General features: G+C 40.3%; 1 long non-coding RNA gene across 2 annotated transcripts; it reads right to left on the bottom strand.

Annotated features, from left to right (window-relative positions):
- Positions 1-396: 396 nt before the first annotated feature.
- LOC147583197 (uncharacterized) lies at positions 397-8,134 on the bottom strand. Of its 2 annotated transcripts, none has more exons than XR_015246160.1 (3): positions 7,891-8,133; positions 6,878-7,079; positions 397-2,615 (listed from the first exon to the last, which is right to left on the bottom strand). It is a non-coding gene; the product is annotated as an uncharacterized LOC147583197 (long non-coding RNA). The 2 variants fall into 2 exon arrangements; XR_015246166.1 differs by lacking the exon at positions 397-2,615 and adding an exon at positions 5,326-5,486 and having other exon boundaries at positions 7,891-8,134.
- Positions 8,135-8,463: the final 329 nt, after the last annotated feature.

Genomic DNA, 8,463 nt, shown 5'->3' with positions numbered 1-8,463 from the left:
GCTTGAGGTCACTATGAAAGTGCTTGTCTCTAGTTTAACGCCCCCCCACCCCCACCATGTAGGCTTTCCAAATTTGTAATTAGTAATAACAATAACAGATTTTTTTTTTTAAGTTTACAACAGGGTAGAAAACACAGAATCATTACACCCGTGTAAAAAAACCAACCTCCCCTTAAAAAAATAAATGCATAGAAAAAAATACAAGAAAGACACTAAAATATTTATAGCAATTTTCCCTAGTCATGGAAGATTTTACAAGTTTCTTTCTACAGCAAATCAAAATGAAATGCCATTTAACTTCATAGAGACCTTTTTCCCCCTATTATTATGAAACCAAAGAATGGAAATTAATTAAGAGCAGTTAGTTTATTGGGTTCTACTTTTCTATGCCGAGCATCAATTTTTTGTAATAAAATGTATTTTATAATTTACATAAATTAAATTAATGAAGTAGGGCACGTTTGTCCCCTGGCCTCAATCATCTATAGGGGAGAAGGGAGGTAGGATGTTATGAACTGACTGTCCCCATGGTCACTGGTGCTGAGGGCAGTGGGACACGGGTGCTAGGTGCCAGTGTGGTGTCAGTGCTGAGCTGCGTGGTCTCTGAGGGGAATGAGTGATAAGAATATTTCCCTCCACCATTTTTAAAAGCCAAGTTCCTGATTTACACAGAGAATGAGAGGTTGTGGCGGGGGAGGGGGCGTGGTGGTGGTGAGTTTACCATATCACATTTTCACATTTTCATCTATCATAATTTTAGATCTTTACGTTTCTGGAGTTGGTGATGGATAGCCTCCAAACACATAAACACTCCCCACCTGTACAAAATGCACCAGGGACTTTGCTGTCATAAAGGCAAGATCAAGGTAGGAGTGAATCAAATTCTAAAACCCCCTCCTTAGGAGAAATAAGACCCAAGATCGGCTGTGGCCACGGAAGGTGACAGTTTCTGGATGCTGTTAGTTTGCAGCAAATTGACGTTTTGTAGTCTTATCTATTACCAGAAAAGCCCTCTTAAAAAAACAACAAAAAAAAAACCCAACAACAACAACAAAAAATGTAGCCAGTGGGGGAGAAAGCAGGAGCCCCATCGTCTCATTTTTAACTAGGACCAGCTGAAAAATGAAGGCAAGCCCCACACAAACCATCTTATGTCTGCCAATTCATTTCCTGGCCCCAAAAGGAAAAAAAAAAAAAAAATCCAAACCCTCGTGTTTCCTCTCAAGCAGGCCAAACATGGCAAAGCACCAGGGGAATTCTGAATGGAATCAATTGCACTTGTTACTAACTGAGTTTTCTTTTATTCTTATATTACCAAGGGCTGGATACTCAGCTGCAAGCAATTATAATGAAGAGTTACTGAGTAATGGTTTCCAGATTGCTCCATGATGGGGCATTAATTGAAAGGGACAATTTAAGAGCTTAGGCCATGTAAATGCATTTCTTATTCTGTCAGATTGAGAAATTTCTGGATGCAAAAGGCTGAAATGCTCAGAACTGATAAAGACTTAATAACGCCCATTTAAACCAGCATTTTCAAAATGAGTTTCATGTTTTTAAGAGAACAAATATAAAACGGTGAACCTGTGGGCTTGTTCATTCAATCAGGAAAATATTCTAAATAGCATATTTGCATGCTGCACTCAGAGACATACACATTATATAAAATGATACTTGATTAGTCTATTGCTGCATTGCAAAGCCAGTTCAGTTTTCAAACTTATTTTTCAGGTTGCATGCTATTATAATGCATGTTAAGCTCTGTGTGTGTGTACATACTTTAAAATTTTAAACAGCATTTAAAAACACATAAATGAGTTTTATGAGTTTTATGTGCACATGATTTAAAATTTGAAACATTTAGACAGATTTGCATGCATATGAAAATGGACCTCCACAGAAATTACTTACCAAGTCCATATCAGCTTCATTTTATCTTTTTTAAAGTAGATTTTTATTTCCCTGAACCCCATTGAACAGAAGAATTTTCAAAGAGGTTCTCTGACATGTAGCAATAAGGACAAATGTCAGAAGAGAATAGGAAAGTTAAAGCCAGACAAGTTAGAAAAAACTCCACCCCTTGAAAATAAGAGTAGTGATAGCTTTTAAGGTCTAATTTCAGACTTCTGCATTAGTACCAGTTTTATTTTTGAAAAGGAAGAAAGGAGAAAGGGAGAGAAATGAAGGAAGAGATAGAAAAATAGGAAATAGCTGATAGATGATAGATAGATGATTGATAAATGACAGGTGATAGATTTGTTAGAGAGAGAGAGATAAATGATAGATAGATAGGTGGATGGATGATCAGTGATCCAGAGACAGATTGATAGAAACAGAAGCAGATACATTTCAGGACTTAAATTCGAAGTTGAAGGTGAAAGAAACAACATGGCCACCACTTTCTCATTCTGTTGTCTACAGCCGAACTGCCATCTGAAAGTTGAACTTTCACCCTTCCTTCTACCTTAAGCCTCTCTCTTTCCCGTGTCTGGCTTTGTGCAGGGTATCTGTGGTGCTGATGGTGAGCTTCCCCTGGAGCCTTGATGCAAACCATGACATGGAAGGCAAAACAGGCAGAAGAGAGTAGTTGTCACCATGGGTAAATTAATGGGGTCCTATCAAAAAATGAGAGGAAAGGACCTCATTATTATTATTATTGTTACATTACCCATTTTCACTCATTCATTCAACAAGCTATGATGTGACTTTCCCTCCCATCTACCACGTCAAATGCTAGCTAAGCCAAAAACCAAGATGAAAGCATCTAACCCATTCACAGGCACACTGTGGATTATTGGTCCATTGATAGATTACTGCTTGGCTCAAAATCTTCTTTCTTACTGGATTAGTCATTCACAGGATGAAAGCCCTTGATTAATATCTGACTCTTCACTTCCCTTGGCTGTTTGGTGACAGTAGTGAAAAATCTGGTCTTTTCTGCAGCTCTAAAGTCAAGGCCAAACCCCAGTAGAATGCCCCCAGACAGCAGTCCTCGCGCTAAGACGCCTGAAGTCAAAAACAAAACTACTTGAATGGCCGATGGTCGGTCTGGTTCAGGGGTTGAGAACCTTCATAAGTATTAATCTAAATTGATTATTCACATGGAACTGTCAAGGATCCAAGATGAGACAGAGGAAAGTGTATTTTTTTGGCCACAAAATAAAACAGGGTGCCGCGCATTTACATGGCTACTGTTACCAAATAGCATTGTCTAAAATGGTTTCCTTTTATCAAAAAACAAAAACAAAAACAAAAACCTACACTATGTATCTGCCCTTTATTTTGCTATCCTTTCTTCTTCCTAAGTTTTTTCAGTCATTGAAAAATCTGAAATTTTAATTGTAAGGTTCAAAACCCCATTATTGTCTCTAAGATTTGAGGAGAAAAGTTCTCTTTTTAAACATCCTGAGTTTAAGAATAAACAAACTCAATAGGAAGATGTAGACAGTTCTTCTCAGCTGCTCTTGTGATTTCTCATGTTGTGGATTGTACTGATAAATTATCCTAAATCACATCGTAATTTCACCTAAGACACATAAGCCTCGTGGAATATGGTTAAAATATAAAAGGGCCAATTCATGCAGCCACTTACCGGGTTGTGGCAATTCCTAGTAGCAGCCAAACACCTGAACAAACCCAGTGAATTCCGGGTCAGATGGTTCGGATAACAGCAGATGTGGGCGAGATTGATTTGGTGAAATAATTCACTTACCATGCAGTTTAATACGTGTCTTTATTCTCAGTACTCCACATAACCGGCGGAAAGACAGTGAGGACACATTCTCTTTTGATAACGTAGTTTATTCTGAAGAAAAGTGTCGGAACCAGCACATGCAAGTACCCCCCACTTTTCGAAAGTTTACATTACACTACATTACTTTAACAAAAGACCTACATTAGTACCTGTCGTCACTAACTGAAAAAATCCAAAGGGGATTTTCACTTTTATTTTTTAAAAAAGGCGGGAGGGGAGCAAAAATAGCATTCAGTGCTGGTTTTGCTGGGAGCTAGAAACAGAGGCGCCGTGCACCCCCAGCAGCGAGAACGGTCCCACCAAACTCCTTCCTGAGAAGCACACTCAGCATCTCAGCAGCAAGCCGCCACAGCTTTGAACTGTGTCTGTGAGCATCTGTGCTTTCTCTTGATTTATTTTGTGTATAGTTAGCAAGATGTGTCCCAAGGTATCAGAAAAGCCTAAGAGAGGTTATATTTTGGGTCTGGGAATGCTCAAAAAATTTTTCATATAAATTAATGGTAATTGCTTATTCGCTTTATGCCATTTCAGCTTATAAAGGGTTTCATAGGAACGTGCTACTTTCAGGTAGCGGGGCGGGGCCGGGTGGGGGTGGCGGTGGGGAACCTATAAATGCAGAATTGAACCACGTATGCACATGACTATTACCCAGAAGGGCTATCACCATAACCTTGGATCCAGGGCACATTCTGATTTCAATAGCTTACAGAAAAAAAACTCATCTTGAATTTGTAGGTGTGAGTGAAAGGCTTGGAAGTTGATTTAGAGGGGTTGATTTTTTTTTTTTAACTGCTTCAAAGTTGCTAAAATGTAGATAGTGTGCTGCTGAATACACCTGATTTCCCCCGTGACCAAGAATCCAGAGTCGACAAGTTCATCCTTACGCTAAGCAGCTTTGCTTGAATCAGTACCTGGAAAAACTAGGAGAATTCCTGTGTTTACATACTCCTTTCAAGCAGGGCAGGAGCAACATTTGAGAGGGATTAGCAATCAAAAATTGAAAATCTACCATCACTACACGAGCCTGCCTTTTCATTTTGGACAGATCATAAAACACATAACATGGGCCAGACCCTAGTCCAGCAAACACTCGAATCCTAATTTTCAAAAATAGCTTTTATATGCAATTGCTCTCTTTTCAATAAAACAAAGATTTGTTTATAGCTACAATTTAATTAAGAACCTTTTGGAAGAGGAAGATCTGGAAACCAGGGATCTCATTTTTTTTCCTCTTTTTTTTTTTCCACCAGAGTTGTTTGTTTATTGGTTTAATTTTCCCTGAAGTAAAAATACACTTTGAAATGTAACATGTCATTATGTAATTTGTAGTAACAAAGTGCAGGCCCTTGCACACGACAGCAAACAGGACCACTCCGGCTCACAGACAGTCCCCACATCCACTCCTCCCTCCCCATCTGATTAACAGCCTGTGTAAACATTCAGCCAACCAGAACACTGGCCAGTGCAAAATTTGGTCAGCCATAAAACTGCCAGCCAAACACACACATGAGGGGTTTATACAGAAATCTTAATTTGGGGGAAATGATCAAAACTAAGACGACATGGCCCCAAAGGAGATAGGGAAGGGCTGACCTTTATTTTCATTAATCCCTCCCTTCCCCTGATACAGACAGGGATGATATCACCACCAAGGTGAAATGCAGAAGAAAATGGCCCCGAAATGCAGGGTTGTAGAGGGAATAACCAGAAGCTCAACCCCCTTAAGGAAAATCTAGGAGGAAAAAAAAAAAAATAAGCTTCTGTTTTAAGGAGAAATTTTACCTTGTCTGAGTTGTTTGACAAAGGTCCTGTTTTGACATATACAGAATGGATTCCCCCCACCAGCGTGTTTTCTATTGGTGCAGGGAAAACTAATACGTATTCTAATTGTATAGAAATTAATGGAATTGATAGACAAAGGGGTGTTTTGTGAGTTTTTTTTTTCCTACCCACAAATCTCATTGCTCTTGGCAAAAGACTTTAGACCCTTCACATAATGGAAAATTCAAAATGTCCAATGTAAAAATAAATAAATAAATAAGAAGAAACTGACTTATTTAATTTTTTTTTGTTTTTTTTTTTTTTGTTTTTTTTTTTTGAGAATACCCATAGGGAGGGGCACCTGGGTGGCTCAGTCAGTTGAGCGTCCGACTTCGGCTCAGGTCATGATCTCACGGTTCGTGAGTTCGAGCCCTGTGCCAGGCTCTGTGTTGACAGCTCATAGCCTGGAGCCTGCTTCAGATTTTGTGTCTCCCTCCCCTGCTCACACACTGTCTCTCTCTCAAAAATAAATAAAGATTAAAAAAATTTTTTTTTTTAATTTAAAGAATACCCTTGCAAGATGGCTAACATTTTTTCTGGCTTAGGGCAGTATTTCATAGCTCACTTTGGAGGCTACACTACACGTAATTTTTAACAAAATTGAGTCTTTTTTTTAAATTCACCTTTTTAGAAACTACACGGGTGGTAATGGCACTGATGGAATTACCTATAACAAAAGCATTAGTCTGGTTCCTTCTCCTTAATGGCTCTTGGGTTACTGGTTATTACGGGGAACTGGCCTTCCCTGTAATTCCTTGTAATTTTCACCTTTGTTCTAGCCTTGCTCCTTAATTTTGAATTTCTATTTTGCTTGGAAAACAAGTATGGCCAGCCATTTTTTGATGCTCTCTAGGATTTTCTGCTGCTTCTTTGGTATATCTAATCACGCTCACAAGCGTTGACTTTTGCCTTTCATAAGAATCTCCGTGTTTCACTGTGGGTGGTTTCACGATAAAGAAATTAATAACTATACGTAATGTAAGCTCCAAATAGAATCGGAAACTATATAGACTTGGTGAGCATTTTTTTTTCCAGACACTGGGTGAAGCATTTTCCATTTCATTTAATTACTCACAAAACCCTATGAGTTGGGCAGGAGTATTACTCCCTTTTTATACAGATTGGGTCTAACTGCGATATAAAGAGTTTCAGTAATTTGCCCCAAGTCAGGCAGCCAGAGAACAGCTGAGCTGGAATAGTGGCCCCAAACAGCCTAACGGAAGTCCCTGTCTACTTCCTACTTCCTACTTCCTCTCCCCGGTGTGACAGTATTGCCTTGGTCATGAGGCAGCTCTGTCTCACCCCTGAGGGTCACTGCAAAGAGGCAGATGGGGTGCCCTCCACGATGCTTTCTCGTAGGCAGTAGGCAAGGCAGCCTGGTGCATTGAAGGAGCACCTACCTGTCTCAGAGTTTGAAAGCCATGATTCCTTTACAAGCTCAGGCACAGATTAATTGTACCTTGAAAAGGTTTACTCTCACATCTCTCAGTGTCTGTTTCCTCATCTGTGAAAAGGAGAGAAGCTTTTGTGAGATTTAAACAAAATAACATTTTTGTGATGCTGAACAGGTTATCAGCTCCTCCTTTCTCCCTCCCACTCTCATCTGCTTACATCATCTTGTGAGAGGCTTTTGTCATCATAACTCTACTAAACAATTTACAAAATTCCATTCCTGGATTGTCGCTGGATGGAGTTTCCTATCTTAAGGAACAAAGTTTCAACAGAAATGTTTTGTTACATTTTTGTTAAACTCATTGCTTCACTGAACTGCATGCGCTCTAACTCTAGAAAGCAAGTTTGGTTTTCTATTCCAAGTGAGTTATCAGGAGGCAGTCCTGCCTTTACTCCAAAAACCAGCAAGATAATTTCTAACATTCAACATTCAGGAATGTTCATTTCAAAAGCATATGGTCCCTGCATGCGGGCAACTGTTTTGTCAACAGGTGACAGAAGATCAGAGTTGTTAAAGAAGCCTCCTCTCTGACGGAACATTCACCAGCTCGTGGTTATTGGACCTTCTCCGTTACAATCTGCCTTCAACCAGTTTTTTCAGTGTCGGAGTAAAGGCAAGTGACTGCAAAAGACTTCAGATAGTGACCCCAAACACTCTTCCAATTCTGTGAGCTATTTAACCTTAATCTACCTTGAAAACCACAATAGATTTCCATCTTCTTGGGATGACGGAAGCCAAGAGGACAGTCTAAATGACCTTTTGAGGCTTACTTGTCTCTTTCAAAACATTTCAGTTTTCCCCACTTCATCCCGCCCTCCACCACCAGCCACCCGATGAGCACTTGCATAGAGTAAAACCTTACGTGCTTCCAATGATAAATTAGTTGTCAATACACATAGAAGTCACTTTTTCCAAAGTCGCCCGGAGTAGAGGCACATCCTACTTCCTCTCAAAGGCCCCAGAGCTACCTGCGCATTGGCATATGCACAGAAAAACACGTTTGGTCACATATTTGAGCTGCGTTAATCTGTTGAAGGGAGGCTAGATTCTTAAATGGAGCTTTAAATAACCCTCCCCTTTGAGATCACCAACGCTCCCAGCTGGGTCTTTGTGCGAGATGAAATGATTTACAGAATCGGGCCTGGAAAAATTGGAGGGCAACTCCGAAAGGCAAGAGCACGTTGTGGTAGATCATTCATGCTGCCAGGGAAACTTTTGTAGTCTCCAAGCTACTACGAGACATGGCTCTCGATCCAGGGCAGAGGACTCATCAAAAAGGCAGGAGGTATGCTGGCTGCACAGAGGGCCGGGGGGCGGGGGTGGTTGTTGGCAGGGCGTTTCCACCCCAAACGCAGACAGAGTCCTGGAAGGACACTCACATAAACAAAGCAGAGAGACAGCTTCAGCTCTGCAGCGAGGCTCCCCCTTTCCCAGA

The sequence above is a fragment of the Puma concolor genome, chromosome A2 (assembly GCF_028749965.1).
Source record: "Puma concolor isolate L17-30 chromosome A2, mPumCon1.1.hap2, whole genome shotgun sequence".
NCBI lineage: Eukaryota > Metazoa > Chordata > Mammalia > Carnivora > Felidae > Puma > Puma concolor.
The sequence above is the reverse complement of the archived record's forward strand: the minus strand, read 5'-3'. Positions and strand labels throughout refer to the sequence as shown.